General features: G+C 53.9%; 1 protein-coding gene across 7 annotated transcripts in view; it reads left to right on the top strand.

Moving 5' to 3' along the window:
- The first annotated feature begins 2,702 nt into the window (after positions 1 to 2,702).
- The window catches only part of CHD6 (chromodomain helicase DNA binding protein 6), a 94,860-nt gene continuing 77,470 nt past the window's right edge, over positions 2,703 to 20,092 (top strand). For all 7 annotated transcript variants that reach the window (XM_076352311.1, XM_076352314.1, XM_076352310.1 and 4 more), the window contains exon 1: positions 2,703 to 2,796. The gene's annotated coding sequence lies outside the window, so the exon portion shown is untranslated. The remainder of the gene's footprint in view (positions 2,797 to 20,092) is intronic.

Below are 20,092 nucleotides of genomic sequence, written 5' to 3'. Positions count from 1 at the left end.
TTCTCTAAATCACCTTGTTCAAAACACAGCAATCCCACTCCGTAAATAATAAAACAGACATGGCCTGGATTAAGACTAGATTGGTAGATGAGTTTCCATTATAAAATCATACATTCTGTCTTTACTATGCCCAATTTTGGGGCCCACAAAATTGAGAAGCCAGAGAGGTATCAGTGATGAATGACCAAGATGGGCACAGGGCCCTTGAATACAGGTGGAGGAGCTGGGCCAGTTTCTTCTGGTGAGGAGGTACCTAGGAGCTGATCTAACAGCAGTCTACAAGTACTGGAAGGGCAGTTACAAGGATGATGGAGTCAAATCCTTCTTGGCAGTGCCTGGTGATACATGAAGGAGGAATAACCACAAAGTGAGTCCTGAAAGGTTCAGGTGCGATGTTAGGAAAACCTTTTCCTTGGGAGGATGGTGCAGCCTTGCACAGGTCACCAGAAAGGTGGGGGAATCTCTGGCCGTGAAGGGTGGTAAGGCTCAGGTAGGCAGAGCCACGGCTGATACCATCTTGCGTTGGTCACCAATATGGTGCTGGGCAGGGACCTCTGGAAATCTCTAATACAACCTCCTGTGGTCCCTTCCCACCAACACTTCTGCAATTCTGTAACGAAGGTATTAAAATGTCTTCCCAAATGATATTTGCCAGATGAATTCTCATCCAGGAGGGGATTTGTTTGTGTCTTGCTTTGCCATTTCCTAACAACTGGCCCGCCCATTTTGCATGTACAGTAATGAGTCACTTAACCACCCTTAGGCATTGAGACCAACTGATCAAAACATGGTTAATCTGAAAATAAGCTGCTTTGGTTTTCTGGTCATAAAGTACCAATTAATTCCACCTTTACAGGCATTCTTCATACAGAGGCCAAGGTGCTGCTCTGGAGACAGAGGGAGGATATAGCAAAGGATGGTGTTGGTTGGCCAAAGGTTGACCAGTGCAGGATGAAAATGAAAAGATCAGGTACAGGCATGCCTGGTGGCTAGAGAAGGAGTAGGCAGGACTAGGGAAAGGGGAAGGCACTGGAGAGGAATACTTCACACATGTTGATCTACAAGTAGAAAAAGAATCTGAACCTGGGGGACAGGAGAGACAAAACATACATGTGAGATCTCAGCAGTGTCCCCCAGTGCCATCCATGGGCAAGGAGCCAGGCTGAGGGAGGAAAAAGGGTGGATGGCAAAGATGTGGGTTGGAGCAAGAAAGGATAAAGGGGAATGCTGCGGAGAAGGAAGTCCTGCCTCGCTGGGAAGAGCACAGTGGTATACTCATCTGTGCAGTGGACCTGGAGGAGGCATGGAACGGGGTGGATGTTGCTCCGTGATAGATCTGTGTCCCTTGGCTGTGTCCTCTTGTGTTTGATCTACACATGTGCAGTGACAGGTACCTCCAGAGCACACCAGCACTGCCCAGTGGTGCTGCCTGCTCTCTGCCCAGGAGCCCTCCATGACCATCGGAAGAGCTGTATAGCCAAGAGGACAGCATCTGGGGAAAGCCAGGAGGCGTAAAGGGAACGCGCCAGCTGGACAGCAGAGGACATCAGCACCAGCTGGTACTGAACAAGCCAGGACTTCAGAGGGTGCAGCGCAGGGCTGTGCCAGCATCCCCCTGGGGCCCGGCAAGCGGGATGGCTGCACAAGGACTGCACTGCACTCAGTTAATCAGCGCCGAGTCTCAGCAGAGCTAATTAGCTCTAGCAGAGTTTCCTTTTGGTGCAGGAGCTAACTTGCTCAGAGCATCCCTGCATCAGCTGGGAGGATGGAGTGACTCCGCACTGCCAGCCCTGGTCCTCTTCCCAAGCAGGCAAGCAGCTCACGCCTTCTCAGGCAGAAAAGGCAGGCACCAACACTGCCGGCCACCAAGGCAAGGGTGCTGCTGGTCCGGCTGCCAGAGTGCTGAGCCGGAGGAGGGACCGTGGCTGCTGCGCAAAGCCCCCAAGCGCTGTGTGACCAGGAACGGGCACCCGAGGAGGGCTGGTTGTGAGGAATTCCAACAGAAACCCCACCTCGGCAGGCTTGTCTCATCCTTAGGCTGTGCTGGACCCGGACCTTGCTGGGTTGCTCCCTGCCGAGGTCCTTCCCGGACAGGCGGCTTACACAGCCCGTGCCCCGAGTCTGCCCCCAACGGGTCCCCTGGAGCACCCCTCCGGGGAGCGGCATTCCCTCCTCTCCGGCCGGCGGCCTCCCGAAGCTGCCCCCACTTTCCCGGCCCCTTCTAAGCGGGGCCGCCCCCGGGCGCCTTCGCACCTCTTGAGGCCTCAGACGACCCTGGGCGCCGGCGCCGGAGGGGAGCGAGGCGCAGGGCCGGGGACACGCGCAGCCCCTCCAACAGGCCCCGCTCAGCCCCGCGCTAGGCGGCGGGGCGGGCGGTGCCCGCTACAGGCCCCAGCGGGGCAGGGGCTCGGGGCCGGGGCGGGCCCGTTCACATCCGGGGAACGAGCGGCGGGCGCGGACGTGGAGGGCGCGGGCGGGGCGGCGGCGGCGGCGGCGGCGGCGGCGGCGGGGGGCGGGGCGCGGGGGCGGCGGCGCGGCCAATCGCCGCCGCGCTCTCATCGGTGCAAACAGGAGCACAATGGAGCGAGCGGCGGGCGCGCTGCAGCCAAGCTTGGCGCGGGCGCCGCGCGGCTGACGGGCCGGCCCGCCAATGGGCGCCGGCGCGCGGCGGCGGGCAGCCAATGGGCGCGGGGCGGAGGCGTGCCCGGGCGAGGTTAGGGTGTCCTTGCAGGGTGCTGGGCTAAACTTCACCAAATAATAGCTGTTTGTATTTGGGCGGCCGAGGAGCCATTTTAGGTAAGTTCTGCCCCGAACTTTTGGGTTCGCCCGCCCGGCGCGGCCGGGGGCGGCGGCGGGGCGGGGGGCGGCGGCGGGGCCGCGCCGGGGCGGCGCTATGAATGAACTCGGCGGCGGCGGCGCGGGCCGCGGGGCGGGCGGCGGGGCCGGGGCGGCCGCCGGCCCTGTCATGGCTCCGGCCGCGGGGACGGGCCGGTCCGCGGGGGCGGGGGAGGGGCGGCGGCGCCCCCGCGGGTTCCTCCTCGCGGCCCTCCCCTGGAGCGCGGGGCCGGCGGCAGCGCCGGGGGCCGCGGCCCCTCTCGCCGGCCCTTCCTGCCGCTCGCCCCCGGCCCGCCGGGCGCGGGGAAGGCCGGGCCTAGCCGGCGCCGGGCCGGCACCTCGCGGCCCGGCGGCCCCCGCAGCCGCGGCGGCCCCGGGGCGTGCGGGGGGCCGGGGCCGGGGGCGGAGGCGGGGCGGGCTCCCCCCGGCGCTGCGCGGAGGCTCCTCCTGGCCGGGAAGGGGGGAGCGAGGCCCCCGGCCCCGCACCGAGCTGCGCGACCTCGGCGGCGGGTGGGATGCGGGGTGCCGGGAGCCTGCCCGCGGGGCGCAGCTTTCCGCCATCATTCCGGCCGCAGTGCTCAAGAAAATCGATAATTAAGTCTTTAAACTTCGCGGGCGGGGGAGAAGCGGGTCCCTTTGCAGGCTGGAGGCCCCGGGGCGCGGGTTTCTTGCTGCCCGGCCCCTGCCGAGCAAGGGCACCCGGGGCGATGAGGAGGGGGGATTCGGTTAAAGGGCCGTTCCCTCCGCTCCAGGCGACGGCTCGTCCCTGTCACCGGCGGATCCGTCCCACTTCGCCCGCTGTGCGCGGAGCAGACGTGGATCTGTTGTGACATTGCAGCCATGTCACAACAGAGAGGCATCACAGTCACGTTGGAGTCGCGTCTCGTTCGTGCTGCAGTCATCTCGCCGTAGTCGCCCCGCGCAGCCTTGCGTCCGTTGTGTTTTGGTGGCTGCGTTGTGGGATTCTCCCTGTTCTTATCGGTGACTTTTACTGGTGACTGAGGTGGATTTTAGTCTTGATCAATGAGGTTTGTAGGGTAAATGCTGCGAGAGAAATGCACGCAAACGGAATACGGAAAGATGAAGAGAAATCGTTTGCTAATATTGCTGCCTAGCGTGCACACCCGTCTTGGAGCACCTAACGTTTTCTCTGTGTATTGATTTGCCTTCTTGACAACTACACTAAACTCGCAGTAAAGTCGGGGACCGCGGAGGCCAGGCAGACTGCCTCAGCACACGGAGAGCTGGTTCTGCTGCTGGCCTTTGGTGTGGTAGAGCTTTTCAGTAATTTTGCTATGAAAAGCGGTTGGTTTATTTCTTTAGTGAGTTGGGATGCTTTTAGCCAAAAGCTCAGGCTTTTTTGTTGTTTACCTCCTGCTTGCAGCAAATGCTTTTGGGATTGGAGAATGAGGGGAGAGGGGTGGAGACGGTTCACTGTGGTTGTGCGAAGTGTCCTGTAGGTCTGTGCAGAAGTCTCCAGCACCCCTCTGCAGTCACTGGCCTCCCTGGCAGAGGGCTCCTCGTGGACAGACAGAGGTGGTTGTAGTTGTTAGAAGTTTATCCCTGACCCCTTCACTTGCAGGGCTACAGATATTTGGCAGCTGGTGCTGCCTATATCTTTTTAACTGGTGTGGGTCAGTTGGATTAGAGTGTTGCCAGAGGAGAGAGAACACTGAGCTCTGCGAGTATTTTCCCCACTGTGAAGTGTTGCTGTTGCTTTTGGGCGCTGTTCAGGTGATGGCCTTACCTCTCCTCGCCCTTTGTTTACCTCATTCACACGGGAGCTCTGCTGTGCTGCTTTGCAGAGAAATTGTTTCGGTCCAGCTGTTGAAGTATGAAGCAATAACAGCATATTTTTGCTCTGGGAGTAAATTCTTCCTGGAGTAAATAGGTTGTTTCTCTTGAGGCTTCTGGCCTCCAACTGGGTTCCTCTCCCACTTGTTTAGTGGAAAATTGACTCCTCTTCCACTACAAAGCTTAACGTTGTTGTCTGTTTGCTTTTGGAAAGCTAATTCTGCATATTGTCTCTGAATTGGTACAGCTGCCTAAACTTGCAGATCCTTCAGGAGCGTTGATATGCTCCTGGGTTTCCTTCGCTGCAAAGGTGGGAAGTGCGTGGCAGTGGTGGGGTGAAGCTGACTGAATGTTGCCCCTCGAGTGCTTCAAGCTGTAAAGCATGATAACTGGTAGAGTTGCATCCTATCAAAATGTCTGCTTTTACCTTGTGCAGCAGAACTGAAAGAATGTATTATTATTCTTCAAATAAAAGCCAAAGTCAATGAGAGGACTTGGAGAAAGACTGATCTTGGTTCGTTTTCAGTTTTGTGAAGTTTGAAGCCCATCCTGCAGCCGTGGCTGTTTATTTCTGCCTATTGCCTCATTTCTCCAAGCAGAAACATTGATTGCCCTGTTGCTGAGAAGGCAGTTGCAGCCCCTCTCTGTGGGCTAGTACGGATGTGTTAAAAACTAGCCTGTGTGAATCTGTGAAACTAAGGCAGCTCTTGTGCAGTTTCTCAATGCTTGTAGCGTGTGAATAATGCGTATCTCTTGTGGAAGGTGCTGTCAGGGCCCCTCATTACCTTGTTCTGAGTGCTGCTGTCTGGTTTGGTAGCGTGTGCCTTTTTGATGGCTTGAATTTACCTCTCCCTCCCTCCGTTGTCCTTCATGTTGATGTTTGGGGGAGTGGCTCTGTCTAAGCTGCTGGTCTTCGAGCAGCTGGCCCTGGATATGCCAGTGTTAGCCCTGATGGTCAATACTGTGGGTATTTTCTGGGTCTGTTGATTTCTAGTGGCTTGGTGGAGGAGGCTCGCAGAGGAATGTCTTGTTTTCCTGACTGCTTTTTACCATATTTCTTTAACAGGAAGCAAATCTCTGCCTCCCTCCCAGAAGTGTAATCGCAATAATTTTTAAGATTTAGTCTTCCTTGAGAGAGCTTCAATATTTTCTCAAGAGCTTCTCCAAAGACATAAACTTTTACAGGTGGATAATATAAAGTGTTTCACTTTAATGGTTTGTGTCATTTCGAGAGGGGTTTGCACAAGCAAGTGAACTTGTTTTTGCAAGATGGCAAGGCTGAGAGCTCGGCCACCAGAGCAGGCCTTTGTTTTTTGCATGAAGCTGTGGTGTCCTGGCCTGTCTCAGGTTTGCAGAGATAAGAGCTGGTATCGTGCACATCAGCGTGCAGGAGAAGCTTGCTGTTGCAAAGGAGGGGAGAGGGTTGATCAGCCTTGCACTGCGAGTGAGCCCTTGGTGCAGGAATGTGGACTTGGTGTGTTGGGTCTAGAAAGCAGGTATGCGTAGGGAGGATTCTCTGAAATTGTCTTAAAGAGACACTGGCAAGCAGGGTGGTTGGATGTCTTACTGGGCTTCAGGGGAGCTGAGAGGGCTTGTTTTCGTTGTTCCTGTAAGTAGCAGTGAAAGCATTTCTCCTCTCTCATCCCCAGTTTCCTGCTTGGGATAGTGGAGTCGGTCTCTGGTGTTGGTGACCTCGCCCTGGTCTGTGAAAGCAGAGGCAGAGCTGTTGTTGGGGGCCAACAAGCTGTATAAAGGGGAGAGAAGATGGTCTGGGTGAATGGTCTATACGTAGCCCAGTAGCAATGTTTGCTGCGGGCAGAGTGTTGGCGACAGCATGCAGGGTTTGTGTGGTGGGTTCTCAGCACCCTAAAAACCCATGAAAACAGAGTTACACTTCACCCTGGGTACGGTGGTAATGTCAGTGCCTGCAGCGCCAGCGTGGTGATACGAAAATCCTCTAAGAAAGTGCAGGGCCCCTGTGTAGCAGCGTGCTGCAAACACTGTGCTGGGCAGTGCCTGTCCCAGCCAGCCTCCAGTGATCCTCAGGCATGAGCCCCTGGTGGAAATAACGGAGCTGGGGAAAGCTGACCAAACCGTTGGGAAAAGCGGAAAAATGTGGTGCTGTGGGTGTCAGCTTGTGACACGAGGAGACTCTGATTTTTGCTTTCTAATACCTCAGGCTGGTGCAATATGTTTTCTGTGTGATAGGACAATGCCTTCAACTTTCCCTTATATGGGAAAATCTGGTATGCAGCCTAGCAATCTGCCAATACGTGGCTATTAATTTTTAGCATTGTTATGTTGGATGTGTCCAGTCAGCCTAAGAAGTAGGAAATACCTGGGATGCTGTGGCTGGGCTTTAATGTTTGAGGCAGGTCCCTGACAGATATCTGGGGAAAGGTTGTGTGGCTGTGTTCTGGGGAATGCCTGAGCATACTTGGCTCCTCGGGAAGTCAGCTAAAAGCTGGGAGAGTTTGGTGCCTGGGTGTGTAGGGCTCCTGCCCTACACTGCACTTGGGCCCAGTGCTCAGAGAGGAGCTGGGGGCCTTGGTTGTGTTGGCACCGAGGGGGTCAGTGGAGCACTTGACCCATCCTTTGTGCAGGGACCTTCCCCCTGCGGAGGAAGTGCTGCCTTGAGGTTAAGGGGTGCATGCTGTTTCTGTACTGCAGCCTGTTGCCTCTAGGGGATTCCCAGCCTGTAGTGAGTATAAGTCCTGCTCTAACAGGAGTAAAACACACTTTTCAGTCCAGAAAAGAAAGTGAGAAGTGTGGGAACCGAGTCCCAGTCCCTCTTTGTTTTTCATGTGGGTGCTGGAAATGTGCTTGCGGAGGTGCGTTGGGTATGGATCAAGGAGTGCGGGTGTTATCATGACGATGAGATGTTGGCTTGGCCATGGGGTACACATCACATTTTCCAGCCCTGGTTTCCCTGTGAGGGATGCTGCTCAGTAGCAGTCTGACGGTGATATTATTAACATCTATCCTAGGAGGTACAGCATGTCTTCTGCAGTCCTGCCTTTGCCCTAACTTTATGCAGCCCTAATGTTGCACTAGTATAGGTAGTGTTATGTGGTTGGTTGTTTTGGGGTGTGGTTGGCTTTTTTTTTTTTAATTGTGTTTTAACTGGTGAGATTAAGTTTAGATCTGGTGAAGCTTTCTGACGCTTGTCTGGCTCTTTCTGCCATTCGGCTCAGTTGTTATGGGAAGTCTGGTTTGAAATGCAGGTAACTCTTTGCTTTTGTCAACCCTTTTGGGGTGACTGTGCCAAAAGCAGGGGAAAGTTATGCTTGTCAGTGTCAATTTGCAGAGTATTTGTGTTTCCTAAATGTTTCCATAAAAGTGTGGGATCTGCTTTGCATTAGAGTAAAAGGAGGCAATATCTGGGGTCAGGCTGGTGTTAACCCAGGGCTGCATGTCCCTACTAACGTGCATGTTATTGCAAGGGAGGGTCAGGTAGGCAGTGGAGGGGCAAGGTTGTTTTGTTCAGTATCTTATGTGGTCCTAAAGCATGTGTTTGAATTGCAGCCTGGGAGCTCTTGCACAGGAACACAGGTGGGAGGGGCATGAGCGTGCTGTGAGGGACCCCAGGCCAAAAGTCTGTGCAAAGGCCTGGTGGGGGAAGCGCAGCCCAGTGTCCCTGTGGCTGGCCTGCTGACAGTATGCCCGGGGGGATAGGAACTGCAGCACTTACTGCCCTGAGGGTTGCTAAAACTCCCTAGGATGTAAGACCCCCAACCCCTTCCCCCAGGAGGTATCTCATTTGCATTTCTTTGAAGGCAGAAGCGGGACTTTAGCTAATTGAAGGACTTTGGCTACCAGGCCCTCCACGTTAGCAGCCACTGCTGAGAATTTTGGTCCCCCTGTATTGCACTAGAAATAGACGTTTGTTATGTGGACATAGTTGAGTTTCCTTCAAAAATCTTCCAGTTGTTAAACCTCTCTTCAGAAGTCATGAACACAATTAGATAACTAAGTCGTTTTATGTGCTTTCTGGTTTTCATTTTGCGTTTTGTCTTATGCTCAATGGCTACCTTTGAAGGTGAATTCCAGCATTAGCAATGTGCTAGTATGCTACATGTGGGAACAAGGGTGATGCGAAGTTATGGGGGACTTTCACTTTTTTGACGTATAGGTAGGTGAAGTATTGGTTCTTTAAGAAACATTAATATGCCTTGTTATATATGTGCATCAAGGCAGAATTAAAGTTAGTCCTAGATACAAGAATAAACATTAGTGCTTTGCTATAGATGTGCTGTGAAAGCTGCTATTTTTGTGTGAGCTGCTGCCTTGAGTTCTGTGGGTCTTGTGGACAGAACACCTTTAACCCTAAATGTTTCATCCGCTTTGGTTGAACTTAAAACATACTTAAGATAAAATGAAGCTTAAATGTTAGGTGTCTGTTAGTTGAGGATCAGAGAAGAGAGCCGTTCTCTCTTGATGACTTCTATATATGTGCATGGTGCATCCTTGCTGTACCCTGTGTTCGCTTAGCCTGGGATGGAGAGCAGTGGGGTGTGGGAATGCACAGTGTATTGCTCTTATTTGTATGCTTTTCTGCTTGTTGCTTTAGGGCAAGCAAAGCCCTGTTTCTCAGTGATCTTTCTCAGTCCCCGTAGGGTGCCCCTCACCAGGGTATCTGAGCTTTTCCCGGCATGCACTTTTGTGCATACATAAAGGCAGGTTTCTCCCCTCCACCGCAGACAGCAGAGACTGTGCTCTGTTTGTTCGCTGTGTGGTGATGTTGTGGGGAGGCTGACTGAAGCAAGGTTTGCACTTACTGTCAAGGTGCTGAGGTTTGTGGTTACCCTGATTTCTTCAGAGAAGTGGTTACAGATTTGTGGGCCAGTCACAGTGACTGCTCCAACTCCTTGCTCCGGAGGGTGAGAATTTCTGTCTGAGAATAACATCACTGTTTTGGAGTTGGGCCAGTCCCACACTGTGCTTTGAGAGTGAGGACCAGGGTCCTGAATCCGGAAAGCAAATGAAGGAGTGGGTCACTATGGGCACAGGCTCTTTGAAGCTTTAGTAGTTGTAATTTCAATGAGAATGGCCTCTCCAGGAGCCCTGTAGCAAGGTGTGACTGCAGGCTTGCAGTCACAATGTGTGACTGCAATGTGTGTCACATGTGTGTTTGAATAGGTACAGCTGTGCCCACATCTGACAGGGCATAGTGCACTGTGTGTGGAGATGTGGTTATCTGCAGATGCTGCTCTCTGGTTTCTAGACAGGCTCTCTGCTGGCCGCTCTGCTGAGCAGAGAAGGAGTTCTGGACAGTGCTCCTAAACGCTTTCCTGGATCCAGCTCTACCTCCTGCTCTTTCTGCCACCCTGAGCTGGGAGAGGGAGATGTCTGACACAGAGCAGAAGTGGATTTCTGGACCTTGTTGCGTGCTGGTTCATCCAGAGACATCTGCTGAAGGAAGGGGTCAGAAAATTAGTAGCTCATCCAGGTACGGAGGGAGAGGAGATGCGGAAACCATGTTGGCATGGACTTCTGACAGGTATGTGCAGTAAGAGTGGGCTAGGACATGGGTCTGTGGGACCTGTGCTCTGCTGTTGTGTCCAGAGTTTGCTTGCTTGGCCTTCATGTTGCTACATGTCAAAGGAGACTGATGTCTATAGGCCTGCCAGGCAAGCAGGGACAAGAGTCTCTTGGTAGTTTGGTGCATCTGATGCCATGTGCTTGCCCACTGGCTAGCTGACCCCATGAAGATGGTGCTGGTTGGCCAAGAGGGTCCCAGACATGGTGGTTGTCTTCTGTGTCTGTGCCCTGAATGAATGCAACTTGACTTCAGGAGAGACCCATAGCAGCTCTGCCTGTGCACTGTTTGACGGGGCTTGATGTGCTCTCAGGTCCTAGCTCTGCTTAGAAAAAGGGACTCTGCAAAGATGGTGCTCTGCAGTCAGCATTAGTGATTGCAGCTTGGGCGTGCTCTGACAGGAGGGGTGTGTTCCCTGTGCAAGTGTGGACCTCCCGCCTGGCAAGGCTGATGCTCTCTCACTGCTCCCTGAGCTGGCCTCTGAAGGGCTTTATGAGCTGGGACAAGAAGGGGCTACCTCTCCATATGTGCTTTCAGTAGCATTTTACTTGCAGCCTGTCTGGGCAGGACTTTGGGTGCTTGCTGTTTAAAAAGGCTTCCCAAGTGTATTAAAGAATTGCCTGTAGCTGAGGAGGGAACCAAACCTGGCGTTGCTGAACTCCAAGCATTTGCACATGAGGAATCGATGAATTTCTTTTTGGCACTTCTCTCTCCCTCCCATGCTGGAGTGTTTCTTGGGATGGTGTAAAAGACAAATGCAAGGAAGCGTTGAGATGATTGAGAGGAATGTCTCCTTACAGATGGCATCTGAACTCTGGAGACTGTTCTTCAAAGTAGCTTCAGCTGAGATTGTGGAGAACTTGTATCCCAGAGAGTTAAATTCAAAACAAACTGGAAGCCCCTGGAGGTAAATGTCAGGGAGTTACAGTCCTTGCAGGGCAGAGCAGTTGAAGTGGAGGTGTGTGTAAGGATGTGGACCTGAGGGCTGTGGGGTAGCAGCGCCGCTTGTGAAGGGTGCTCTTGCTCTGTGTTGCATCAGGAGAGTTTGCTACATTTTGCTTTTTCTCCCTGTTCTTTGGACGCTTGGGAAACAGGTCTGATGCTTCAGTATGCGAGTTCTCAGGCCTGGAGAACAGCAGATTTCTGTCTGTTGCTATTTTGGGCCGAGGTTTGCTAGTTTCTCTTAGGATGTACAGGCAGAACAGATGCCATGAGCCATGGGACCTCACCACAGCATACAGTAAACTCTCAGGCTGTGGTTGTTTGGGATGTTGCCTTCCTGGGTGCTGAGGAACAGCTTGGCTCCCCCAGTGCCTGGCACTGCCATAGGCAGGGTTCTTGCCAGCCAACTTTCTGCTCTCCCCTGGGGTGGGGTGGCCTGCATTTGCAGTGCTGACAGGGCAGGTGCAGCCTTTGCGTGTGCAGGAGCTCTTCTCCAACAGGGCAACATCAAGCAAGTGACCTCTGTAAGCTGGTGGTGGAGATGTCCTGTACTTGGGGAGTGAGCAGTGTAGCAAAATGTCCTTTTGCTCCTGGAGGTCCCTTCTACTTCCCCTGCAACCTTCACTGGGTGTGAGAGAGCACAGACCGAGATGAGCTTCCTTTGTCACGTGGGTTTTGAGACCCCTAGGACCAAGATGGCAGTGCTGCCTAGCCTGAAGGAGAGCTGCTCACTCGTCACACACTAAGATGTAGCTTGGGATCAGCCTTCAGTGCCTGCTCTCAAGAACTGTGGCGTGAGATGTGGCCATGGTGGGCAAAGCAAGGCTGGCCCTGAGCTTGCTTCATGCACTGTATACCCGTCCCTGCTCCGCCACCTGTACGCAAGACAAGGCATTTGACAAAGCAGTGGTGTCCATCCTGCTTGCGAGGCCCTGGAAATGCTTAAAACGCTGACTGTGCTCTTGTGGCCCAGCTGCTGGTGGCTTGGCCACGTTTCATTCAGCTCCTGGCTTGGATGTGTTTCTTAGGGCACGTTCCCATGGACTATTCACTAGATGAAGCAGGGGCAGATTGCCAGGAGGGTGCAAAGCCTGGTTCTCCCTTTTACTTTACTGTGGTTATAGCAAGAGAGCAATAGGGAATAACTTAAAGCTGGCACGTAACAGCAGCAAACGGGGGTGTGGGGACACCAGCTGGATGGCTGGCAGGGGTAAAGGTGATCCACCATGGAGGTCTACGGCAGGGAGTTTCAACTGGAGAAGACCGACAGAAACGCCTGAAGGAATGATTTTCAGCAGGGCTGGACTCTGCAGTGGGGTCTCTGTCACCATTTGGAGCTGTGGCGTGTTGTTGGTGTTGCTGTGCCATCCCAGCAGGAAATCTGCTCTGGGTGTCAGATGTGCTCTTTCATATGTGTCTACAGCCAAGTCTTGAGGTGCATTGCAAGTGCTTGTTCATCTTCTCAGTAGCCCTGCTGTGAAGGCTTGATTTTTATCCCCATTCTACAGTTGGAAAATAGAGGCAGAAAGGGCTCTGATTGCCTTTGAGGAGCTGTCTGCAGTGTGGCAAAGCTGTTTTCTGACGGCTTGAGTTTGCTGTGCAGGATATTAACAACAGCAAGAGGGGAAGATCTGTGCTTTCAGGAATGCCATCTCAATTTTTGGCCGTCTGCCTTGGGATAGCTTGAGTTCAGTGCTCTTCGGCTTGTAGCTCTCAAGCTGTAACCTTATAAAAGGTTCTTTGAATTGGCCAGCTGTCAAGGTCTACTGGTTGAGCTGGCTTTTGTACACCTTTTGTACTAATAAAGGTGCTGTAGGCTAAATTATGTGCCTGGTGGCATCTTTACAGGGCCGGTGACCTTGAGGATGGACTTGGGCAGCTAAGTGAAGTTCCGAGTGCTTCTGTGTGAGAAATAAAAGGCAGCAAGAAAACATGCAGAGTGCGCAGGGCACTGGTTTCTGCTGAAACCTCTATATCCCTCCTGATAGCTGGAGAGCAGCTGGGTGGTTTGCTCTGTTGCAAGAAGCCTCTGAAGCAGCTGGCAATAACCCCTGTGCTCCCATGGGCCCAGTAATTCGGAAGAGGCTTTTCTTATGCTGTTGGGAAGTCTGGCTCCTCATGACCACTGGTCCAGGAAGCCAGCAGGAGCTGAGCCCATGATCCCATCTCTGCCCAGGGGTAACAGCCAGGCACTTCAGAGAAGAGAGCCTGCTTCTAGCATCGAGAGTGTGTCCTCAGAGCTACTTTGCCTGTTTCCATCTAATGTGTATCTAGGGTTGTGTTGTCACTCTGACCCGAGACTTTGCACAGTCTCCTTGGCAGCCTTAGCACATACTCCCCTTGGTATGAGAGGCTTCCCGCCTTGTGGAGGAGCGGATTGGGTGTACGGTCCCAGGCTAAGGAAGAGGAGTTGCCCACCAGGCATCCTTTTGGTTGCTGGCAGCTGGTCCTGCAGCTGTGTTGAACTGCCGATATGAGGAGTGTGCTTCTGGCTTCTGGCAGGCAAGGAGAGAGGCTGTGAGCTGTCTGCCTCCTGCCCACAGCGGGGTACCAGAGGGGTTGGGAGAGCTGTGCGGGAAGCTGTGGAAGTGGCAGTCTGCCATAGGCTTTATTGGCCTGCGCAACTTGGGACTCTCCTGCAGCACATGGATACAGATACTGCGTTTTTCCTTATTTTAAAGTAGGATATTAAGTGCTGGGAGTGTGATGGGACAAGTGGGAAGGCTTTATGGCCACTGGCACAGTCTGTTCCCTGGACACCCCATTCACGTCTTCCTTGTTGGCTTGTTGGTCAACATGCCAGGGCTGGCGAATAAGTGGAAGGAAAACTTGGCATTGGTGATGGAGAAATGGCTTGTTAAGGTCTGGCAGACAGGGCAGTTAATTTGGCCTGTGTGGCAGCCTGGGTCGAATGCCACACCGGGGCGTGTTTGTGTTTAATGGGGAGCAGAGGTCTGGAAAATGCCAACATCAGTGCGATGGGCTTTGCTGATGTGGCAGGAGCTTGAGCTAGTGATGCTCTTGACAGGGCATGTGAATCGTGCTGGTGGGGTGCTGCCCTGCAGGGAGCTGCTGTGGGCCCCCTGTGTGCGCAGGAATGCTGCGTGTGTTCACGCACACACCAGTGCACTCTCACCCATGAAATCCTGGCCCTCGGCACTGCTGAGGATGGTCACAGGCCTGCCACCCGCGGGAGCCCAGCCTGCTGGGTGCCAGCTCCGAGGCTGGGCAGGCTTGGCCTACCTCCCTTCTCTCTTCCTTGTCTGCATAGGTACTGAGCTGTAGAGATTTGTTTTATTTTTCCTCTGGTTTTTGCCTTGCTGATGTGGAGGATTAAAATCCACTGCCTGCGGCTTATGCGCAACTGTTTGTAGTGAGACTCCTGGCCTGCTGATCAGAAGACAACAGACGTAGGCTTGAGAAACCTGTCTTGCTCCTGGCAGCTCCTGCACACCAGGGCAGCAGGGCGATGGTGTGGGAAAGGGGGTGCAGCTAACGCTGGGTGCATCCCCATGGTGGGGAAGGGTGTGCAGCTAATGCTGGGTGCATCCCCACTCTGCAGATGGCCACTTCTCAACCCCCAGTGCCTCTTGGGAGCGGTGTGTCCCCTCATTTTGAACTGTCCATGAAGGTGATAAAAGAAATACGTTTTAGGGTGAGCTCAGACCTGGTTTCCCTCTCTTTAGCAACGAGCTCAAGTGTCGTGTCTTTGTGCACACGCTGGCTGGCCAGGCATGGCTTTGCGTTTCGTGATGTGCCTTCGCTGAACAAAACCGAAGGTGTTTCCAGAGATTCTGCATCTTTCTCTCCCATTGTGCTGTTGGTCCCTGCTTGCTGCTGTGCTCACTGGAGTCTAAGCGAGCCCTTGGTTCTCAGCCCTGTGGCACTGTGCAGCTTTGAAATAACTGCTGAAGGTCATTGTGGTTATGGTCTTGCATTAGGAGCTGCATTTGAAAACTCTCCAAAAAGGAGCTATTGCCATTTTTGCCACATGAGCTTGTCATGAGAGTCATGAAGCGCAGCTGACTGAAGCTGCATTACCGGGGGCTGCATCCAGCCTGCATGTGCTCTCTTGCCTGTTGGGTGCCAACAGAGCATCCTCTGTGCACAGGCAGTGGCACTGTCCCAAGTGTCTCCCCAGGGTCTTGGACGTGGCTGTCACTTAGGGCTGAGAGCTTGCCTGGGAGGGCTTGGGAGCAGAAGTGTTGGTGCTGAGCAGGCTTTTTGGAGGGGGAACGCTGTGCAGCATCGCTGTATTCCTTGTCCCATGGAGCATGTGGCAAGGAGGTTGTGGCTGTTTCTTGCCTGCCTGTCAAAGTCTTGTTGCCTGTTCCCCTGTGGGGTGGTGGAGTTGGGTGTCCTGGGAAGGCGCTGCATGGCTTGGCTGGCAGGATTGCCAGGTGCACTGGGTGTTCTTATCAGCAGATCTTTCGGCTCCCCTGGCCCCACAGAGAACACAGTTAATTTCCCCTCCCTTGTCTTTTTAAAGATTAAAATATTTTAAGAACAGAAAATTGCTTGAGGCACCACTGTGACTCCCCTGGGGCTGGCCATTGGTGTGATGCTGTACCCAGCCTGCCCTGGACATGTGCACCTGCCGGAGGGGTTTTTGCTCCCTGACTTTGGATTATTCGGGCCTCTTTGTACGCTCCTTTCTCCCCTTGCTTCTTTCGTCCTGCTGTATGTCCTGCTCAGGGGAGTGGGGCCTGTGCCCCCTTTCTGTTGGGGCTAGGGAGCAGTGAGGGAGTGTTAGGGCAGCTCTGAAAGGAAGAGCGTTTGGCTGCTCAGCGAAGCCTCTGCAGCTGGGATGCTGAAGGGGTCTTGCTTTCTGTAGCTATGTGTGCAGAGCTGGGAGGCTGCTCCTCCATAGCCTCTGCTTGGAAGGGAAAAATATATGCTGTAGCTGCCTCGCAGCAAGCTCACAGGCTCCCCAGCCCCCTGCCTCGCTGCTGCTGCTTCTCTCTTACTAAACTACTGGGTTATTTTTAACTTGGAAAAATTACAACCCAAGATTTGCATTCTCTACCCCCAGCGGAGGGCTGGAGGCAGGATGTGGGGGAGGCACTGCGGAGGGCTGGGAATGCGGCTCACCGCTCCTGCAGGCCTGTTTCCAGGGGCTTGTGCCCCCTGCAGCACTCTGCCTGCTGGGCTCTGCATGCTTGCCGAGCTACGAGGCTGTGCAGAGGGGAGGTGGGGAGGCCGCTTCTCTGCTCGACGTGGCTGGAGTTTCAGCCTGGATTCCCATGGCAAATGCACGGAGCAGCTGCGGACACATAAACAAATCCTGCTGCAGCAGGCTGTGGGGAGAGAGCCGGGCTCAGGGCTGCCAGGCTGCTTGCGTGACAGCCTGCAGACGGGTGGCCTCTGATGGGGGCTGGATACCTCCTTCAAAGAGTATCCCACAGAGAAGCTCTCGGGTGATTGAGCATGTTGTAGAGGAGCAGCCGGCTGGGTTGCTGTTCTGCCCAGCGGAGGAGGCTTTGCTGGGCCATGCAGCCCTCCCTGATTCAGCTTGCTGAGAGCTGGTTGGGAGGAGCCAGGGAGAGAAGTGTCACTCTTGTGCCGTATTTCTCTTCCCCCCTCCCCTAGCCCTGCCCCTTCAGTGTTTTGCAGGCAGTTGTCTTGTCAGTGCTCGTCTACCCTGCCTGGATCTCCCTGAGTGAGCAGGAGCACCTCTCTAAATATGGTGGCAGGGCGATGTCACTGCAGAGCCCCTTCTCCATGCAGCCCACAGGAATGTAGTTGCCTGAGTCCCTCTGGATTGCACCACAGATGCTCAGGCTTCAAGCTCCGGTAGCTCTGCCGGCTGAGATGTGTCTGTGCAGCCCTGCCTGGAAACAGGAATTGATAAGGTAGCAAGAACCAAACAGCACCAGGGGACTGCAGATGTCTCTTTCTGCTGTTTGGTGCCTTGGAGAAGGGTGTTGGTCGAGCCAAGCAGATGAAGGACATTGCAGGCTCCGAGTTCTGCTCTCGGTCTGTCCCAGCCAGACCTGTGGGTCCTCTCCGGCTGCTCACCTGCGGTGTGGATGCATCAGGTAGGGAGGGTGGCTGATGCCTGGGCCATGCTTGATCGTCCTTGGGCTTGCTGTCTGCCTTGCCAACAGCAAAGCTACTGAGGGTGGAGAGTGTTCTGGAGGCCCCTCTGATGGGCAGGTGCTGCCAGGCCCTGGGGACCTCTGTTCCAGCTTGCCTGGGAGAGCCTGCCAGGGCCCATCAGTCCTGGCCTGTTGTCTGCTACTCTGTAGTGCTCCTAGTGATTAGGGCAGGAGTAGCAGGGCAATGCAGGAAACCTCTTGGCAAGCAATGGCTAGCACTTATTTCCCCCAGCTGTCTTCAGGCAGACGCAGGCACCCTTGCTTCTTTGGGAATGATTCGTGTTTGCTTGTCAAGGCTGGTCCCTTACCCCCAGCACACTGATCCAGCTTGACCCGTCATGCTTCTGGTCAGTGTGCTGATGCAAGAGACTCTCCAGGCTGTGGGAGGGGGCACGCCATGAGATGCTGATGCTGTTCCTGTGCCTCTGACCAGTGCCAAGTACCAGGAGTCTAGGAGTTCCTGCCGGAGCAGCAGTATTAATGCCTCAGCTCTGCAAAGGCCTGAAAGGTTTCACGTGATGCCTGACCCTGATACAAAAATGATGTGGCTCAGTGACATCTCTGCATGGTAGGAATGGCTACTGACTACTCTCCCCTTTCCTGAAGGCTGTAAGGTTTGTTGTCAGGCATGAGACACTGCTCCTCCATGTTTGAGCCAAGGGCTGCTGGCATGATGACAGCAGGCGGTGGGGAGCAAGGTAGCTCTCAGGCTGCCAAGGCTGGAGCAGCACCTCTTCCCCCCCAGAGAGATGCTTCTGCAACTTGTGAGGCAGTGGGGATGTCCCCACCACCCCAAAATGGTGTGTACACACAAGGACAGCTGCTGACACTGGCATAGGAGTTGGTGGTGTGGGGCAAAAGAACCCTTTACCCGTGAGACAGTCTTCTGAAAGCTCTTGGTTGCCCCATTGCCTGATGCCCTTTGTTGCTGCCTTGTGTTTGGAAGGGCTGAGCAGGGCCCTTGTGCTGTGGCTGTGGGAGCTGCCTGCGGCTCTGTGCTGCTGGAAGTGCTGGCTCCCGCTCTAGAGAGATCTGAATCTTCTCATCAGTCTGTACTTTGACCTCTGCCAGCCTTTCTCAGGGCAGGTTAGCACATCTTCTGGTACCAGAGCAGCAAGGGTGTGCTGAGCCTCCCTGGCTCCACCTGGGCTAGCTGCAGTCTGTGAGCCTGGCTTGCTGCTGCCCAGCAGGCCTGGGCAGCAGGTTTGGACCCAGCACCCCTGACTAATCTCTTTAACTTCAAGCTGTGCCCAAACACTGAGGAGATGCATTACTTCCTGAGGCGCTTCAGCAGAGCAGACCTGCTTGTCTGAAAATTTAATGGCATAGCTGTGCAATTCTCTTCTTTATTCCCTGCCTTCCTGCTTGTCCTTTGGGGCTGCATGCAGAGTGCTGTGCCTGTTTGGGATCTGTATTTTCAAGGGATCCTTTCTGTAATCAAAACTATAGGAGGGAGGAGAGAGAAAGGCCACATGATGTTGAGGAGGTGAGCGAGGCTTGCAGCCCTCATCTGGAAGGAAGCGTCACCAGAAGTCTGCTGACAAATGGAGACTGGACACTTGATGCCTCTGTCTCAAAGGAGCTGCTTGCAGTGAGACCTTGTCCTTAGCACCTCACCGGAGCCTGAGACTGCTGTGCTGTGCCCAGTGCTGCTCCTGCACTTGGGAAGGGGACCCTTGGGCTACAGGGAGCATGGCTGGCAGATGAGGTCAGCCCGGAGAGGGTGCATCTCCAGTGGGGCCAGTGCCAGCAAGTTTGGGGGATGAGTGAGACTATGTGGAGCCCGGGTATACTGTTCTGGAGTACTTCTCTGGTTTGTAATAAGCAGAAGGCCCTCCAGCCTGAAGTGTAGGGCTCCTATTCCCCTTGAATGTCTTTGATGAACCACAGAATGAGTTCATTTTCCAGTCTGCCATGTAGGAAAAGCGGCTGGGAAAGCTGCTAATCTCTAAATGCTGGCTTTTACTCCAGGTGAGGGTGGGCAGCTGAGGCATGGACCCCAACTCCTGTTTTCAGAGTGATTTAAGATAGTGTTGTGAGCCTGTAGTGTCACTGTATGCTCCCAGTTGGCAGTGTGCTGTTACCTTGCACTGAAAGTAGTTGCTGGAGGGGTTCCTCACCTCAGCCGTGGTGCAAGGCAGACTGTGCTCCCACTGGACCCAGCTTGCTTTGCTTCAAGAGCAGGTGTCAGGGGCTCTCACTTGTGGCCTGGGACCTGAGTATTCCAGAGACCTGCTGAGAAGCAAATGCAATCTTTGCTGGATTTTTATCACTTCATTGAGCTGTAGTGTGCATGTTCAGGGTGCTGAGTGGCTTGGTTGTGTCAGTGAAAGTTTGCGACAGCTGTGGTCTGGAAATCAGAATTGAAATGTATCGTGTAGTGGCACACATCAACTTACAAGTGACTGTTCATGGTGCCTGTGGCTGCAACCCAAGGCTGCTGCCTGTTTCTGCTCTTTGCTGCGGCAGCTTTGGAGGGGCTTTGGTGCAGAATTCCTACTTAGAAAGTGAAAAGAAAGAGTGCAGGTTTTCTGAGTGCATTATCACCAGTGTTTCTGGCACATAGGTGGACCTGCCCACATGCACCTGTGGGTGTCCATTGTCCTTCAAGAGGTGGCTTGTGAGCACTGCTTGCTCTTTGAATCCCAGCTCCTGTTGTGCTTCGTTCTTCCCTTGGAGAAAGCCATATGCCCCTTTTGAAGAGGATCGACAGTCTCTGAGGACCTGACGGTTGGGTGTTGATTTTTGGTTTAACTGCACACATTGTTTCCTGGCTGCAGCTTATTTCTACAGATAAAATCTGTTCTTTTTCCCCTTTGAAGAAGGAAGCCACCTGCCTCTTGCAGGCAGCTGAACATGGCACTGTACTGCAGGGATGTGCTCT

Source organism: Aptenodytes patagonicus, chromosome 14 (assembly GCF_965638725.1).
Source record: "Aptenodytes patagonicus chromosome 14, bAptPat1.pri.cur, whole genome shotgun sequence".
Taxonomy (NCBI): domain Eukaryota; kingdom Metazoa; phylum Chordata; class Aves; order Sphenisciformes; family Spheniscidae; genus Aptenodytes; species Aptenodytes patagonicus.
This window is presented reverse-complemented; position numbering and strand designations above follow the sequence as displayed.